The 19127-nt window shown below is 45.5% G+C and overlaps 1 long non-coding RNA gene across 4 annotated transcripts in view; it reads right to left on the bottom strand.

The window, feature by feature from the left end:
* LOC135916207 (uncharacterized) overlaps nt 1-19127 on the bottom strand; it is a 353303-nt gene that overhangs the window by 87303 nt on the left and 246873 nt on the right. For 2 of the 4 annotated variants that reach the window (XR_011508620.1, XR_010568874.2), the window contains one exon: nt 118-181. This is a non-coding gene — a long non-coding RNA (uncharacterized lncRNA). Of the gene's footprint in view, nt 1-117; nt 182-10305; nt 10403-19127 lie in introns of all 4 variants that reach the window. The other 2 variants (XR_011508619.1, XR_011508621.1) reach the window with 1 other exon arrangement.

Raw genomic sequence — 19127 nt, 5'->3', positions numbered from 1 at the left:
CAGCGCAACACCATAGCTGCTAAGCCAGCGTGGCTGGGTGTCCGCGCTGTGAGACTTCTCACTATTGTAACGCAGCGTGAAAAAAGAGGTCACAGAAGAGGGCGACGATGACGGTACCTGGGGTGAGCGGCCGCATTTTCCGCGGCTATCTCCCCGATCGATCATCTCTGCCAGGCTTCACCTGTAACGAAACACACAGTTATCCGTAGCAACATGTTATTTAGCGTTTAGAGGTCTAAGAACTGTATATAACGCAAGAAATGAATAGTCGAGGAATCACGTCAGTTTCCACTTAGGAATGTAGACTTGCCACAATGTTGCGTAGTTCTGAGTCGTTCGTCCGATTGGGAACGGGCTGGCTTTTAGGGGTTGCTGGGTGCATTTCTCGCATTTTTGTTTGTTTGTTTTTGCGCGAGCATTCTGCGGTTTCCCTTGAACGTCACAGGTTTCGAGTGAGCGCGATAGGTACTTGACTTCCCTGCTGGCCCGTTGCAGCGGAAAAGTGCGGACGACGAGATAAAGAAAAGATCGAACGTAGATACAGGAGAGAGTCGTGGACGTATAAAAGATAGCGGCACAAACGAGGGGCATTTCTCCTCGCTTGTGTTCTCCTCGGGTGTTCTCCTCGCTTCACGTGCGGTCGGTTCGGCACGTTTGATAAGATCGGGGCGTGTCGCTAACACGAGCCTGCGCCGAGAGTACGCGCTCGTCGGTCTTAGAAGCGAAATAAAAAAAGAAGCGCTAAATTGGTTAGCGGCTCGTTGCATCCTGCACTGGCGCCCTCGAGGTGAGCGAGCAAATGGAAAAGAATCGGCCCGAGAACAAACCGGAAAGAAAATGCTCCTCGGTCGGCGTGTCGCGCCCCTTTTTTGCTCGCGATAACTCTCCGGAGCGAGGCGCCAAATTTAATCACCCCGCGTTAGGAGGGCGGGTGGCCTCTCTCGAACTCTGGAAGGAAGCATCGCGAGAGGGTACCTTTCAACAATCGACTCCGTGGCATCCGTGCGCCCTTCTGCCGTGTTCTTCAGCGAATTCCCCATGCCCTCTATTTCTGGTTCGACGTCATGATAGTAGCTTCCTTACTTGGAGCATAATACGAGAAAAAAATGTTGCTCGAGTGTAACCGTGGATTTCTTAAAAACAACGCGCGCAGTTCTTGGTCGACGTAACGAATTCGTAGAAATTTGTTACTTCAGCGTTTACTCAGATCAACGCCAAGAACAAAGCATTACGATGCAGCACCTGTTCTAATGAACTAGTCGTGTCGTTGAAAGCAAATTTCGAGTTGTCGCGTGTCTCTGGAGCAGGCTGTGGAGGCAAGAACACGATTTCACTCCTTGCTTGTCCGTGACATAAAAGACCGAGAGTTCAGTTTCGTAACGAACCGTTACACACTAGCAAAAAGTGTTACGTTGCCTATCCCTTTTCTGACAATAAATACACTACGGGAATTAGGGACATTAAGGAGAATGCTCTTTTATAGACAGAATTAACACGGCAAGCTGGGCGAGTTGGTGATTGCACATGTTCCTATGGGTGGGCAGCGCAATCCGGACGAAAGACGAGAGGACGTACTTCCAGTCGTCTTTAGTCCGGGTTGCGCAACCCACCCATAGGAACATGTTTATAGACAGGTTGACATCGATGCTCGGCTTTATTGGTTCTGTCCGGTGCACTGTCGCTGCCTGATCTGCATCCATCAAACCCTGCCTCAGTCATGTCAATCAGCTCCCACTGACCACGTGCGGAACCTTTGCTCTAAGAACTGTAATTAAAGAAACCGCGCCCTCCCTTCTCTTCGGAGATTTCCAAAGCCACAATGCCTGCCTACTTTTTTTTTCATCTTAGCTCGTCATCGTCGGCATCACTGCAGCGGATGCGTGCTTTGCGGTATAGGCGCCCTTCCAGTAACATTTTGCGTTGGCTCCGTCACAAAGAGTCCCCCCGATTCCCTTATTCTTCCTTCTTTCAGAAGACTCCCGTGACGCAAGGCTTTCCCAGAGCTTCCCTTTCACTTTCGTTGCCCTTCCCCTCGCACGCGTAACGAGCGGAATTGAGTTGCGTTCCTTGTCTCGCCGCGGCGGGGCGCTTCAATCGCAAAGTGCTTTTCTCGGCGGGTGTTCACGGGGGCCACACTAACAGGGGCCGTGCCGTTCCGTTTCTGCGTTTGTATAGCCGAGTCTCCTAGCCTGTCTTGGGAACTCCCGCCTTCCTTCCTTTTTCCCTATTCGCCTTATTTTGCGTTTTTTCTTTATCGCCAGTTGTTGCTGCCCGCGGGCTTCCCATTCTCTGTCCAGCAGCACGCAATGCTCACCGCTCACGCATTACCCAAGTTTCAGCGGGTGCCATCGGTTCTCTCAGTTTCAAAACCAAAAGAGTCGATGTTGCCGGTCCGTATAGGGTGTAGCACTGCGGTCGCAAACGAAATTTACTGAGTCGTAGCTGCGACCAAAGGACCTAGACTCACGTGTCAGTCCATCAACGATCAGATACACTCCTGAACATTAGGGAATCCGCCATTTGATGGCACGGCTAACTGGCACGGCGGCTTTGACCATCGAGGGACCGCATTTCTTCAGATTCCATTTCGCGGAGCCGGGAGATCCCTTAATAGGCGTTGCCGGACCGTCTAGGCAATGGATTCTACATTTTGCACATTTGTTTTTCTCTCCTCACACCAGAAGGCACAGTTCCACCTGACCAAGAGCACTACCACGTCGACAGGAAAACTAAGCGCGAATAAACTGCACTACGAGCGCATGCGTCACTACATTTCTTCAAGAGACAGTGGGAAGCGTATCAGCCTGGAACAATAGCGCGTGCCAGAAGCAATCCCTCAGAAATTTAAGCTCGGGCTCGTGCAAAACTGTAGACGCATCGCTCATGCAGAAAGTTGAATGCCTGGTGGAGAAGAATAAAATCCAGAAAGGGGCTGACAGATGGAATAGCACACTGGTATACAGGTTATGAACAGGGATAAAGTGCCTCAAGAAGGCTGGCCAGCGTTTCGATAGGAGGATCTGTCTTCGTCTAAGGCGGCCTCGTCATACTCGGCATGTTGGTTTTAAAGGGTTAGTACAGTGACGTCACGTGCGGTTGTTGTCGGTGGCGGCTGGTTGTGGAGAAGAATGCTTGCAAAGATATATAAACGAGCCGCGTTGCTTGCAGATCTGCCTACAGAATTCTTGCCTCCCGAAACCACGCCTCCCACCCACACCTAGCAATATGGACTACAACATACTTAGGAGCGCGTGCTGCCAAAATACCGCCAACCTGATTGTCAAAACTGAGCTGCATATGATACGGGCCCGACTTGCGGAGCGCGGATTCCAAGCAATGAGATGCAGTGCCCCTTTTGATAATTTTGGAATGAACGTAGTCAAAAGGCAGGGGGCCTTTCTTGATACGTGGCAGATAAGCCCAACATAGATAGTCCTCATAAAATGTCAAATGAAGGTCCAAGAGCTGTAACCCTTGCACGCCAAGCTTCTCAAGCGTAAAATCAAACCCTGCCCTGTTTGATCACAAAATATTTCAAATCATTCACAGAAAAATGCGGAACCTATACCTCCGCTGTGTTTGAGAAATTCAGCGCCCTTACAAGAATTCTTGACATGAAGTATCTTCTACACTAGGCAACTTCAAGTTTTTTCAATCTGACTCACATTCTGCCAAGTATCTCTCTCGCTCATCAATGGTTTTGAAGGGAACAACTACTATATGCGTTTTTAGCTGTAAAAAAAAATACATCTAAACTGTTACCCCTACTATTTACAATTTCGTTAGCATGTTCACGCAATTACATATTTTTGCAGGAATCGATAAAGTTAGTTTTCACTTTCACCGCGCTCTTCTTAACAGGCATAATGTTCTTGGGCACAGATGCTTGGGCTTTCTCGTTGACAGTTCGTAGTAGCCCTGGTACTCGTCTGTTTCATGTATTTTTGTGTAATTTACTCACGCTTAGTTTTCCAGTAACAATGTCAGACGAACTAGCCCAAGAGTTAGTCCTTCTCAAGAGCACCACGTCTACTAGGAGCTTGGAGGAACAATAGGCACCGAAGTGCGAAGGAGAACTTGACCAACTATCCACTATCAATCTATAGCTTACAGTTGATTTCAACTACGGGTAGTCAGCCTCTTGCATTGTTTGTCCTTTCTTTAATTTATACCGTCCTATTTCGCCGTCAGTAACATTACAGCGGGCGAACTCGACCACCAATGTCTTTTACCATCATACAAGCTACGACAATGTTTCCCATGGAAAACTATGATACGTCACAGCGCATTCTTCCGAAAACTTGTAGAAATAAACGCACATCGTGGATTATTTGCTCTCGCTTGACTGTCCTCACCGACGTGCAAGCAATTTCTTTCCTTTTTTTTTACTTCTGCGTGTCTGCCGCCTTGTGCTCTCTCGACCCCTCCCCCCCACCTCCCCCCACTCTCCCCGACCTTCTGTCTTCACTTTACTTTGTCCACAGGGAAACTCTGCGTAATACATTAAATGCGGTTTCGATGCCGCGTATCCATTCCCCACTTTAAGCCTGCCCTTTACCCTCCTGGGCATCGCGCTTCCATCATTCGCACGATGTTGCCGTAGCACTTCGCCTAACTTCGTTTCCTATACGGCCCCCATCATTTTTCTCGTCTTCAATAAGGTGTGTCCTTCTCGTTTCTTCAGCTGCTCACGCAGCCTCTGACGCCATTGTTTATTCGATTTGAAAAGAAAAATGAAGAGAGAAAGAAAGACTGGCGAAGTGAGAAAATGCGCAAAAATGAAATAAGTCGCGTGTTCTTTTTTCTGTCCACTCTTCATAGAATCTCAAGACGTTGATGGGTCCAACGCTAGTCATCGGCCCAACGGCTCATAACAATATTGCAGGCACTCTGAGCCCTCGCCTCCCACCCCCCTCTCTTCCCCCTCTCTCTGCCCTCACCTTCTTTCTGTTCTCAGAGCGGGTCTTTAAGCTCGAGCAGCCTCCCAACATAATGGCGCAGAAAATTAAAAAAAAAGAAAATAAACCACGCCGCCAGGCTTCCTCCATTAACTCCTGTTTGTGTACGGCTCCTATACAGCTGAAGAAACCATCTCTTTTAGCACCCCCACCCCACAGCACCATACAACCTTTTTTATTTTTCTGTGTCGTTCTTTTTGTCTGGACAGTAGCAAAAAAAAATAGGATGCTCAATTTTACAGATTATTTCGTTTTCTTTCTTCTCCCCTTGTGTCTGCCCACACATGGAAAATCTTCTCTTTAATCTTTCCTAGGTGATGTCCCGTTGGCGCCAGGCCTGTGGCAGTGCCCGCGCGGTGATCAAATTCGAAGGAGCGTCGACAGTGCAACGAAAAAAGAAAATAAAACTAACAAAGAAATCCGCACAACCTGCTTCCATGGGTCGTAGCACGGCGCGCTTAGGAATGTTTCCATCATCTCCTCCTCCTTTTGTGGCTAGCTTGCATCTTATGCTTTTCCGGGACGCTTCCGAAACAGTTCGCCCCGAGCCACAACAACAACGACCAAAAGCAAACTGTCCGCAGACTCGAGTGATTGCAAAATTTGTTGCGTGGGCCATTTTTCAAGTTTGCCAATAGCTCCAAAGGACGAGCGAGTGAATAATAATAATAGGAAGCAAATGAGACATAGAGAAAGAAGCGAAGAGATGAGAGAATAGAAAGAAGGCAAGAGAGGAGGGAGAGAAGGGAGCCACTTTGAAAGCAAGGGAACAAGAAAGAGAGATAGTGCCACCTGTCGTCACGTGCTCTTCTTATTCTGCGCCGACGAGCAGCTGGGCGTTCGCTCTTGTGTAGAAATTGAGAGCACGCTGTAGGGAGTCTAGTTCAATGGGCGTTCGTTTGGAGGACCGATGTGTGTGCGTGCGCCCGCGTATGTGTGTGCTCGTTCGAAGCGGGCGTAGTTCGCCCTCTCGGCAAATTTTGTATCTCTCTCTATATATATGTCTTTCTACAATTTCATGCTTGCTTTATCTTTTACTACCGTCCAGCGCTGTCTCCCACGCGGTACTGCCACTTTCAGTGCGGCAGGTCCCCGTCCAACGCACCTGTGGCGCAGGCGTCACAGTGCGGAGAAGCGCAGTAGAAAAAAATAAGTTAGAAAAACAAGTGAGCTCTGTTGGCCATTTTCGCGCTACCTGAAGATGTAGTGTAAGGATACTCTAGACGCATCGGGACCTTGTGCTATTCTGAGTGAACAGAGGGTCGGCGGGTCGAATAGTACGCCCCAAACACACACACTCACCTCTGTCTACCCCCCCCCCCTCCCCCGTGTTACCTGCGTTACTGTTAACGTAATTCTATTTTACTTCAGTTCAACACCTAGTGTTATCGAGAACTGTGGACGAAAGTCACAAAAGCTTGACGCGATCCGACCCTCCGTTTTACAGACAAACCGCAGACGCTATGCAACGTCTATAGAGTATAGGAAAGAAGTACATTAAGGCAAATAATTTTTTTGGGTACTAGGCGCGAAAACACACACGACACAAGGAAGGAGACGGGACAGAGCGCCTTTGGGTACTAGGCGCTCTGTCCCGTCTCCTTCCTTGTGTCGTGTATGTTTTCGCGCCTAGTACCCAAAATGAATTGTGAACAACTCGCCCAACAAGACGTCCTTTTAAGGCAAATAATACAAGAGAAAAAAAAACGTGATGTACATGATAAGCAAATGCTCAAGAGACAACCACCGAAACGTTACATATGTGCAGGTTATTTAATCATTCCCTCCGAACCACCGCAGGCAAGAAATGAATATCGCTCGTTTACAGATATGAAGTGCAATGTGCTGTATCTTGACCACAACACACAATAGCTGGCTACCCAGCTTCGTTTGCTACTACGCACGCAAAGCATTACCCGGCGGACCAACGTATTTGTGTGTGACGAAAGCGGCAAGGTGACGGTGACGATGGTCGCGTTTGGCGCACGGCTTGATTTCTACTCCGGCCATTCGACGATGGATAGCTTGGGACATGCCGACTGTTGGGTGCTACGTAGGTGCTGGACGAGGCATGAGCGAGAGATGCACATGGATTGTGACGTCATCAGTGACTGCGCATGTGTTACACAGCCGTGCATACTTATGGATGTGTCGCGGGGTGCACGGTAAAACGGCGATGGCATTTGTACCCCAGCGATGGAACGTTAAAACCTGTTGGACTTGGACAGAGCATGAAGGCGGTACAGCGCCGCACAGTTACCAAGGTAAATGTACCTGGTAGCGAAGCTTCCATAGGAGCCCATACGTTCAAAACATGGCGGTCCATCGCCGGTTCATGGGGCTTAGCGCCATCTGTATGTGGTGGGAACACTTCCGGCGGAAGAAAAAATAACGTGACGCCATGTCCGTTTAAAGCAGAAGTGAGGTCATTTTGTTTTCGAAGGCGCGAAATTCGTTTTGTTGTTCTTCCTTTGGAGCTATATATTCAAATGCCCCGCCATTCGACTTGATGGGCGTTTCGAGCTTTCAGCGTGGAAAGCGATGCAGGAAAAGGCCAGCCGTACGGTTGTCGAAATCGCATCTCTGCGCAGAACATACTTTCTTTGGAGGCCGACGAAAGCTTTAGGTGTAGAGTGCTGATCCTATTGTAGGATGCCAAGTCTGTCGGCCAGCGCAGTCGCACGAAAACAACTACACAATTATCTGGCGGTCGTAACTCACTACTTTTGACTGAACAGATTAAGAAGCAATGAAGCTACCCGCGTCACCAAATTCAGACAAACTTCGACAAGCAAGAAATCACAAATTGTGAGGGGGGCGTATTTCAACAGGTGATACGAGTGCGCCTTTCTGCCCATTTCAAGACATGCATTGCACTGCGAGTGATAGTGGCGTCAACGCCCCCTGTAGTGATGGGCGCTGAAAAGAAATGCATTTATTAATAATAATAAAATAAACGTATTTATTTAACTCATCACGAGTATATAAAATTGACTAGGAATTTTATTTTCGTTAAATGAATCTGTTTCTTGTTTGAATTAAAAAAGGCGTTTTTCTTTCCCAATGTTTGTTCCCTCCAAACATAGTCGCGCTTCGATTGCTGCTCCCATAACCCCCCATGCTGATGTCGGTGACAATCTGTACTGAACCGCTTTTCGCCCGAAGCTTCGCGACCTATTTGAATCGGCCTTGCAGTTACTACGAAGCGTTATCTGCTACGAGGGAAGGTGCTGAAAAATCCAGGAGACAGTGCATGACCTTGGTAGTGTTAGCCAGCGCCGTCCCTCAATATTAGTTTTAGTAGATAAACATATATACCCGAGAACCTGGATGCCGAAACGGCGACACGGTAGTTCAGTTAGTAAGAGCGTCATACGCATTACGCGGAGACGTGGGTTCGTATCCCAGCCGCGGCCAGTTGATTTTTCATCCACATTCATTTCCGTTTATTTATGTATAATTTATTCTATTCAAATAAGAATTGCAGATAATTTGCCCTATTCTGTACTTGGTGTCATTGTGGTCTGGCTTCTTATAATATTGCATATAAAAATCAGACCCTTCGGTTTCCTTTCTTCTCGTTCATATACTACCTATACTGGTATTCGAGTAGACATCAAATGATCATACATCGAGTGATGTTTCGATTAGGTTGTCCTTATTTTTCTATATTCTACAGTTTGAATACGAGAATATTTTTTCTAAATTTAGGCATATTAGGCTCATGAAACTGACGTTCAATTTATTCGAACGTTCGGCAGAGGTTACTGTTAGAGGCTACTGTAATAGTTGCAGTATACATAGCAACGACAGCTTGTATTGTTACATATATGTTATCTATGAACTCTGGTGACCTTTTATATCTTGTTCATTAGAAAATCACGTCGCTGAAATATAACGCTCGACATTAGCATTGCGCTTCTTCAAGAGATGACTTTCTCGGCACACTCCTTCGGCAAGCTTTCTTCAGAACACAAGAAAAATATTTGTGACGTTTCATTCTATGAAGCCCGCATGTTTGCAGCATTCGAATTTGATGCAATTTCGAAGTTTGGTCATTAGAAAACATCGGGTAATATCGTAGTCTTGTTTCCGGTGCAGAGCCCTTAACAGTACTGCTTCTGCATCGTTCAACAGCAAACGCACGAAGCATGATCTCGACACTTTACGATTTGTTTGGCATCACAATTCATAATTATGGCTCGAAAAAAAGTCGAGACTACTTTGCGATAAATTCTTTTTAACGCCATTTTACTTTCACGGTCGACGGTAAAACATGCTTCACCTAAGACATGAATTAACGTCTGCTTCTCAGACAATTTCTGCAGAGGTTTTGACGAACTACTGAATGTTCTATGAGAGTAAGTTTCGTTTCATGCATGCAAAATGAATTCGAAGTAAGTAATTTTCCAACCTAGGCGTTGTGTCGTACGACGTCTTCCCCGCATCACAGTCGCCACAAGTCGAAAAACGGTGACAAGGAAGAAATGCAGTTTTATACGATTTTCAAGAATTTTCAATGTTTCACAGTTCTAATGTAACCAGTTCTCTCCTAATAATATATGTGGATTAGCAGATAAGGGATCTCGCAAGTAAAATAAAAGCACACAAGAGCTCCCGGAAGTTAATTTTTTTTTAATAAAGCAATTATACAGCACCTTTCGAATCAGCCTGATATTCTCCTAAGAAAATTCATTGAAAACTTAAGCATTATGCAGCTCTTATTTATCATCAATTACCCAGCAGCGACCACATGAACTGTGAATTTTCAATGGTACACTAATCAACTGTCGCACGAGGAAAGGCTATGTTGGGGTGAGGTAGTCCCACGACGTGAACTAGAGCAAAATGATATCTTATCCTGTTTAAAGGTTCCGGCCACCTACCATGTGGTATCATATACTACGGCTGCATCACGGCAGCAAAGCTCAACAAAGCTATACTGGTCAAGAGTCATGTTTTATCAAAAATGCTGCCTATCTAGATGCAATGGATGCAGGCAAGTCGGTCATCTTACTTAGGTCAAACAATACCAAAGCTTGAACCAAACGCACCCCAACTCAAGTGCCGGATATGCAAAACGAATGGGTACTAGGCGGATTAAAATTGCAGCGAACGTCTCATGCAGGTGTAGATTGATTGCAGGATACTCAGTTTTAACACACACGCCCAAATAACAGGGTCTGGTGAACATTGAGACCGATCAGCAACCACCACTGTGTTGAGCTGTGTTGAGCTGTGTTGTTTCGGTATCGCTCAACCACCAAGTGTTGAGCGATACCGAAACACTCTTCTTTTATAGCGGAGATATGATTGCCGTGAGGAGATGCAAGGGACGGTGGCGTACAAAAAAGGAAAGTTGCATGCGTCGATGAAATTTTGGGTGCACTTGCCACTGTTGCGGCGATGGTCAGCGGCAAATGCTGCACGGAGGCGTCACAAACCTGCGCAGAGAACGGACGTGGGGGATGATCGGTGCCGGTCAGCGAGAACCTCTGCTGCTAAATGGTTCTGCAGGACCAACACATGGAAGCGCCAGGAACCAAAAGCACTTCTTCGAACATCAGAATATAAGCAATGTGAGGGTACGCGGTTCAAGTTGCTACTGCTGCACAAATTCGATGGCGCAGTACGATTTCTTCCATTTATCACAGCACGCTTTCCGCAAGGGATTTTCTTGTGAAACTCAATTGGTCATCTTTCTTCTTGATCTGCATTCAAACCTCGATACTAATATACAGACTGACACTATTTTCCTCGATTTTGCAAAAGCCTTTGACAAAGTAGTTCATCGACGCCTGCTTCTAAAACTTTCGTAGTTGAATATTCACCCTAACGTTCTAAGATGGATAAAATAATTTCTTACTAATCGCTCACAGTTTGTGCAAATCAATAATAGTGTTTCTTACCCGCTTCCTGTAACATCAGGCATTCTACAGGGCTCTGTGCTAGGGCCCTTCCTGTTCTTAATATATAATAATGATCTACCACTTAATGTAGCTAGTCATATCCGCGTATTTGCTGACGATTGTGTTGTCTACCACACCATCCCTAACATCAATGACCAAGTATTGCTTCAGAACAACCTAAACAATATTCAAAACTGGTGTGATGACTGGCTAATGCTACTAATTCCTTCTAAATGCAAAGCAATGTCAGTAACCTATCATAGAAATCATCTCGTATTCTCTTCTGTAATAGAAAACAAGCCTACTGAACCAGTTAAATCTTTCCAATACTTAGGCATCACTATTTCTCACGACCTTGACTGGTGCTCGCGTGTGAATAAAGTTATAACATCTGCTAACAAAAAGCTCGGCTTTTTAAAGCGCCACTTATGAAATGCTCCTCCCCACGTAAAACTACTCGGATACAAATCGCTCATCAGACGTAAACTTGAATACGCTTCTGCTATCTGGTGTCCCGCATGAAATTTACCTTATTAACGCCCTTGAAGCCTTACAGAATCGCGCTGCTAGGTTCATTCACTCAGCATATTCTTACGACATCAGTGCATCATCCTTAAAAGCAGACTCCAGTTAACCAACTTTTTTGTATCGCCGTCGCATCACCATCTTGTCATCATTTCAAAATTTTTTTTACAGTTCGCTCGCCATCGCACCATACCTTTCACCACCGGCATGTACATCACGTCGCACTGGTCATTCATTAAGCGCCGCTCGCGCCAAAACTCCCACTCGCACTTTTTCGTCTTCTTTTTTTTCCTCGTGTAATTGTAGACTGGAACGGCCTTCCTTACATCGCTGCCATCACCAGTTCATCGGCATTCACGGAAGAAGTGTCAGCGATTCTCTCACCTTAACTAATATTGTTTTAACTATTGTTGTAAGTCCATCCCTTATAAAACGCCCCCGTGTAGGGACCTTAGGGAAATAAATAAAGAAAGAAAGGCATTGCAAATGAGCCGGAATAAAGCACAGCAGTCCTCGATCTGTTACCATAGAGCTGCAGCGGGCAAGTACAAGGCACGGACAGAACAAAGGAGTGGAATGGCGTTGGAAATCCCAAAGGTAAGCGACAGCTCTAGGTAAAGCACCTTCGGATGAACATGAAGTAGTGATGCGAGTGAAAACTACAAATGGGTGTCAAAAAGCAATACACTGGTTCTCAGTCGATCGAACACTGAAAATCTGAAGGCTAAAAAGGCCGAACAAAAAACTTAAGTCACAATCCGCTGATTTGCATTGACGAGAACATAAAACAATGGTCGGAGGCAGTGTCGTCGGGGCCTCCAAAGGCAGTTGCATGCTTGATAGCGGAGGAAACATCCAAGCTGACACAAAATGTTAAATCAACAAATTAACCAACTATCACCATGGCTCCTTCCAGCATTGCAACCTCACCTAGAGTTAAATTAAGTTATCAGGTTTTATGTGCCAAAACCAGAATCTTGACTTTTCAGTTTTAGCGTGGCATTAGTGTACATACGTGACTGGACTCTGAGTTGCTGTGGTTCGGAGTAGACTGTTAGTTTTAATGCTTTTTGGTAATTTCTTTTTGACATCTTTATGTGAAAAAGTCTAGCCGGCGTCAATTAAAGGCAACATCTCCTAAGCACCATACAATTAATAACAAAAACACCATCTAATTTGGAGGAACACAGCAGTTGGGGACTCGGGGATAATTTTGACCACCTGGGGTTCTTTAAAGTGCGCCTAAATCTAAGTACGCTGGCGTTTCAGCATTTCATCCCCATCGAAATGTGGCCGCCGTGGCCTAAATTGAACTTGTGATCTCGAGTTAAACAGCGAAACACAGGTACAATTTTTGTACCTTTTTACATTTTGTTTTGTACAGCTATTGTACAAACAATTTTTGTACAACAATTTTTGTAGCTTGATGAAGCAAGCAGCAGATCTGAGTCTCAGAACCAACACCACTTTGGGTAAACCACATATTGTGCTCCTTTAAGAAACGAGGACCACCACGCTAGCTTTACATGTTTACGAGTGCCTTTACAGAGCCACCAATTACCCGTGGTGTCGGTGACCGCAAATAGCGCAAACGTCATCTCACCAGTAGGGCCAGTCGCTGATCTCGTACTTAAGGGCCAACGTACAAATCACTTGAATTTTGGCATCTTTTCAACGGAGCCATTGAAGTTGCAGCCACATGCCTCCAATTCGAATGCCGCAAGCTTGTTGTTCATCAGCGTATGCGACGCCCTCAAGTCACGGATCACAAACACGTGAAAGAGATGTTTGAGATAAAGCTAAGAGCCGGGAATCAACAGTGATTGCAGGAGGCTAACGGTTATCACAAGGGACAGGACTGCTACAAAAAAAATTATGGGGTTTTACGTGCCAAAACCATTTTCTGATTATGAGGCACGCCGTAGTGGAGGATTCCGGAAATTTCGACCACCTGGGGATCTTTAACGAGAACCTAAATCTAAGTACCGGGTGTTTTCGCATCGCCTCCATCGAAATGGGGCCGCCATGGCCGGAAATCTATTCCCTGACCTCGTGCTCAGCAGCCAAACAGCATAGCCAGACTGCTACCGAAATGACAGCACAGGGACTCATAGGTAATGGCGGTTCTGAAATTCAGCAAGAGTGCAGAATCGTTCAGTAGCCTATGACTCAGGTTTTCTTATGTCCCAAGGCGACCAAATCATGGAACCAATCGTGCTTCGGTGGATCGTGTACAAACCTGACTACGCTAATGTATGCAACTTGGTTTCAAAAGCAAACTGTACAGTCAAGTCGCACTGCTGTTCTTTTCCAGACAGAAGCTAAATCCCTCTGGACCAATGCTGCCATCATGATCATCGTTGGAATCTACATGAAGAAGGCTTTTGACAGAATCCCTGATGTAATGATAATAAAATAGGCATAAAGAAATTGGGCATTAAACACTAAAGTGTATCGGCAAGTTGCTTAAAGAAAATAATTTGCAGGTAAGAGATGCAAGTACTCTATGCGAGTGATATGTAAAAGTGTGGTCGTGCCCTGCAAGGTTCTGCCCTGTCAACAACTTTTTTTCAACATTGCAGGTCACAGATCTCCTACATTGATGTGATGAAGAGAAGGTCTAAAGTTCGCACTCTACATGGATTATATCATCATCTGAACAACTGCAGGCTCTCACAGAACAAGCTAAAGTAAGACGAGCGGCTCTGTACATTATTGCAGAATTTCTCCACCAATTTCTCCAACATATACGGACACCATTTGGGAGCGCGGTTTGTCCATTAACCAATACGGTAAAGTCAATCCACGGGTCACCAGGCGTACCATGACTGGAGTCAAGTGCATCGCTCAATTGGTGAGAGTAATTTAAATAAATTCTGGGTTTTACATGCCAAAACCACGACACGATAATGAGGCGTGCCTTAGTGGAGGACTCCGTAATAATTTCGACCACCTGGGGTTCTGTAATCCAATGCCCGGTACGGGGGAATACTTGAATTTGGCCCCCATCAAAATGCGGCCGCTCCGGCCGGGATTTGATCCCGCGACCTCGTGTTTTGCTTCGCAGTGCCAAAGCCACTTAGCAATCACGGCGGGTCCACTTTGTGAGACCTATCACGTGAAAACGATGGGGAGCAGATGAAGACGCGCTCTGGGCTGTCGTAAACGCAGTACTTGAATCCAAGGAGATTTGCGGTTTGAGCTATAATATGGGACTTAAAGTATGAAATATGCGGCCGTGGTTGCCAATAATAGAGGCGCGCATCACGCAGATGCAACAGCAACCAAGAAAAGGGCTTCCTAGCCTGACATTTCATCGACGATCGTGCAATGAACTGAGAAGATCCTTCAAAGAGGGCCTACTCCCTAATAGACGGACCTAAATGTGATCAAAGCCGACCTCACAGATGCATTTGCAAGAACCGAGCGCCCGACAAGAGTCAATATGTACGCTCAGTAGGAGGAAGCCGCCAGGGTGTGTGGGTCTCACCCGAGAGAGAGCCGTACCGAAAAAAAGAAGGAGTCGGGTAACTGACGCATGAGTTGCAATCTTGTGAACACAGAAATAACTTCACGCTGTATCCCGGGACGGGCCGACATCTAACGAAACCAGGGGGTAGATGAGGCTTCGCGGTAAAGGCCCAGCGCAAGACCCTAACTGCGCAAATAGTTGAAAATGTACCACGCCCACGTCTGCACATGATAACAAGACAAAAAAAAGTGATGCCATGAAGAGTACAGCGAAAGGTGAAAAGAGAACGTATGGCCGCACTGAAGACTCCTGCGGAAAGTGCTGAATCCTATTCCCCAAGGATATTGACGAGCGGCCAACGTGTGCCTGTGCAGGGTGATAAAGGACAAGGGCCTTATTCCAACGAAAGTAGAGCCCTTCCACAAACGGAAAAAAAGTTTACGTTATTACAACTGCGTCTCAGTCAATTACAGACTGCTGTTTAAGAAGCAGCCGCCAGGTTCGAGGCTCCGCTTTTCACTTCGCGCGTGAACAAGGATCCTGTGGAATTGATAAAAAGCGGAAAAGGAAAAGATCTTCCTTGTAGTTCCCGCATCACTACGATTGGTAACTTTTCAGCAGAGGTCAAGAAGCAGTGATTAACAGCGACGGCGAGCACGCCTTTTATGCAGTTTTGCACTAATACCAGTGCTTTGTTTTTTTCGCTCACTCTCGAGTGCATGTGAACATGTAGGCACAAGGGTGCCACAGTGGGGCGTGCAGGAGCAACACCGGTCGCGTACACAGGCAAGGGCCCTATAGGCAGCTGCTGGCTCTGGCTATCATGCGGCACGGGAGCACAGGAACCAACAACATTCAATGTCACTGTAAGTTGGTATGGACAGCACATTTCCCAAATATGTGGCTCAAGAGTGGTCCTTGATCAAACGGCGCAAACTACAGGCTCGTGGAGAGAAGTTTAGGTGTAGCCACATCAGCGGCCGTGGTCGAAGTTGTCGACATCGTTGTGCCACCGGCATTTCTTCATACCACCGGCATTTCTTCATGCCACCGTCATTGGTGCCGCTCCAATGTCCTTGTAAGATACCGCCATTGTCATAGCCGTAGTTGCATTTGCGGTTAACAACGTCTTGCATACACGTGTGCCGGACAACTTTCTACGCGGGCCTTATAAAAAACACGCAAACATCCGGGAATGCGGAAAGCACTGGGGCCTCGCATGAGTGGAGTTTACAGGAATGATAAGCACTGAGAACACATGGGAGAGATGCTAAAAGTTCAGATTACACATTAAAACTCGTGCCTCTAACTTTGACCCTCTGAATCAAAGTGCACCACGCTGCGGTCCGTGACACAGACGGTACGGTAACAGGAATAATGTTCCTACCACGCATACTTGCCTCATACGTGAAACATATTCAATTTACCACTTAATCCTTTCGCTTTACTGAGAAAGAAACCTTATTACGCGATCTGAAACCCTCCTCAAATATTGATTTCGCGTAATGCAACAATTTCACTCGCGTGATTCTATTCCTTATCATTCATCGCCCACGGCCGGCCAATTGTGCTGTTGAATTGGGCAGAGCATCGGTGAAACCACCGACAAAGCTCAAACAGGCCTAGGATGGAATCGTTACATTATCTGGACCATGGTCCACGGGAAAGGCATAAGCAGGGTATGTTCCCTAATGAGGGAAGTTTGCTTCGAATGTGGAAATGAACAAGACGAGAACAGAGATTGGCCCAGTAGATTGGCCGACGTTTGCTTTATGCGAAAAATAACGGACACCTCTCACTAGCCAGCCTTTTCCCGACATTTATAAATAGGAATAATAGAAAACGTACACAACTCGCAGATCGCTCTGCTGCTCGTGTAGGAAATCGAGGACGTGCAGCACATACAGATCTTGCGTCAAGTCAACAGGCGACACATGTGGGCATGGCTAGACAATCTAACAAAACAGCAAACCATAAAACCACCAGCGCAACAAAAGAAGAAAAAAATTACAATAAAGCGCGATCGAGGGACACGTCCAGGTAGAATAGAATCACTTAAACAAGAAATGACAAATTCATCAGGAAACACGATTACCGTGAAGAAGTCATGAAGCTACGACCTTCCTATGGGGGCCAAGTGCATGGCACAAATAAGAAAATTCAAGACCAAGTGCACGTGAGGAAGACCAAGGAAATTCTAACTTTATCCTCGAGTCCAGAATATAGTCACTCTTTTTCGAAAAAAAACAAAAACAGGAAGACTGCCCAAATATTGTTCAAGATTCCCTGCACCACTTCCAGGTTCAGGTAGTCCCAAAGGCTCTCGTAATACAGCCATCGCCTGTTCTGTGTCATCCAGTAGGTGAGTAAACTTCTCTTCGAGCCCTCGGAGATAGCTAGTTTGAACCTTTTCAATGAACCTTACAATTTAACCTCGGATGTGCTTGACGGTAGGCAAGAAAACATTGCAACACTCTCCGCTTTGTAAAGCGAACGACATCAACTGCGATTTGCCAAGGGGAGTCGACGTGCTGTTAGATAAATGCATTTACACGAGCGCTTCAAAACACTTTCTTGTTGCGCAAAAGCTAGAAACTGTACGAAGGAGAAACAACAGGGAAGGTGGGACGACAAATTTGTTTCATGTGTCTCGGTTTCGTGTCCTATCTTTACCAGTTCTCGTTATTTATTTATTTATTTACCCTCAGCGCCGAAACATTACAGAGGGGAGTGGTATACAATAAATCATAGTGTACAACAATACAACAAAGCATAATAAGTAATGGTAACTCCTACTTATACAATGTTAGCTAATGCAGATTTAAATCGGGTGTTATCATAAATGAAAGCAATGTTGGAAGGAAGGCGATTCCGATTTTGTTAAGTGCGAGGTAAAAAAGACTAAAAAAGGGGTGTTAGTATGACATGACTCAATACCTACCTTAAAGCGATGGTCAAAACGGTCCTATATGCAGGGTGTTTCAGCGAACATTCAAAATTTTTTAAAGGTTGCCTGTGGCAGATAGCTCAATTCTAGTTTATGAGCTGGTCTACTCGGAGCGCCGGACGCTTACTACTTGCACAAAAAATTGAAGTGCAAAAGCGACTAATTAGCAGGAATTCACAAATTAACCTTTTAGCTAATTATCTTATGACTCGTATTGCAATTTACAAATTCTAGCAGTGGACTTCGCAAGGCGGATCCACTTGGAACGAATTCTCAGGACGACACCAGTTTCGAGATATACATTCCCGAACTTTGCGGAGAAATGCGTTGGCGTTGCAGTTACTTGTGTGCTTGAGCGCACGAAACGACGTTTTGTTAACAAATAAACTGGAACGCCAATGCATTTCTCCACAAAGTTCGGGAATTTATATCTCTTAACTGGTGTCATCTTGAAAATTCGTTCCAAGTGGATGCGCCTTGTGAACTCCACGGCTATAATTTGTAAATTGCAATATGGGCCGTAATGTAATTAGTTTAAAACCTAATTAATGAATTTTTATCAATAAGTCAATTTTGCGTCTCAATTTCTTTGTGCAAGTATTGTTCGCCGCTTCGAGTAGACCAGGTCATGAACTAGAATTGTGATATTTGACACAGGCAACCTTTACAGATTTTTGAAAGTGTTCGCTGAAACACCCTGTCTAATGTCGATGAAGAATGAATTTGTCCCGGAGAGTTGGGTGATAGTAAAGCCTATGAAAATAGTTCAAGCGAAAACTTTTTCGACGGGATGCTAATGATGGAAGAGAGATAACCTATTTGATGGAAGTCATACTGGCAGTGCGGTTATAATAGGAACTGATGACACGAGTAGAACGATTCTGTACCACTTCTAGTGAAGTTACCAAATTGTTAGTGCTTGGATCACAGAGTGGACTGGCGTATTCTAATTTAGATCGAATGAGTGGTTTATATAACAAGAGCTTTAAACATGAAGGAGCTGCCGAAAACTTACGGCGTAAGTAACCGAACATGTGATAAGCGTTGTTAATTATCTTCTCCACATGCAAAGACCAACTTGGATTAGATGTTATATGAACACCTAAACATTTACAAGTGGAAACCGCGACTAAGGGAGAGTTGTTCAGGTAACATGTAAAAGGACTACTTTTAGTATGAGAGACAGTCATCACTTTACACTTGTTAATATTTAATTCCATTAGCAAAGTATTGCACCAGTTATAGAATTTAGGTTTGACTGAAGAATGTTAGCATTGTTATCAGTAACTACGTCACGAAAAATTACGCAGTCGTCA

Source organism: Dermacentor albipictus, chromosome 9 (assembly GCF_038994185.2).
Source record: "Dermacentor albipictus isolate Rhodes 1998 colony chromosome 9, USDA_Dalb.pri_finalv2, whole genome shotgun sequence".
Taxonomy (NCBI): Eukaryota; Metazoa; Arthropoda; class Arachnida; order Ixodida; family Ixodidae; genus Dermacentor; species Dermacentor albipictus.
Note: the sequence above shows the minus strand (reverse complement) of the source record. Positions and strands in the feature narration are given on the sequence as shown.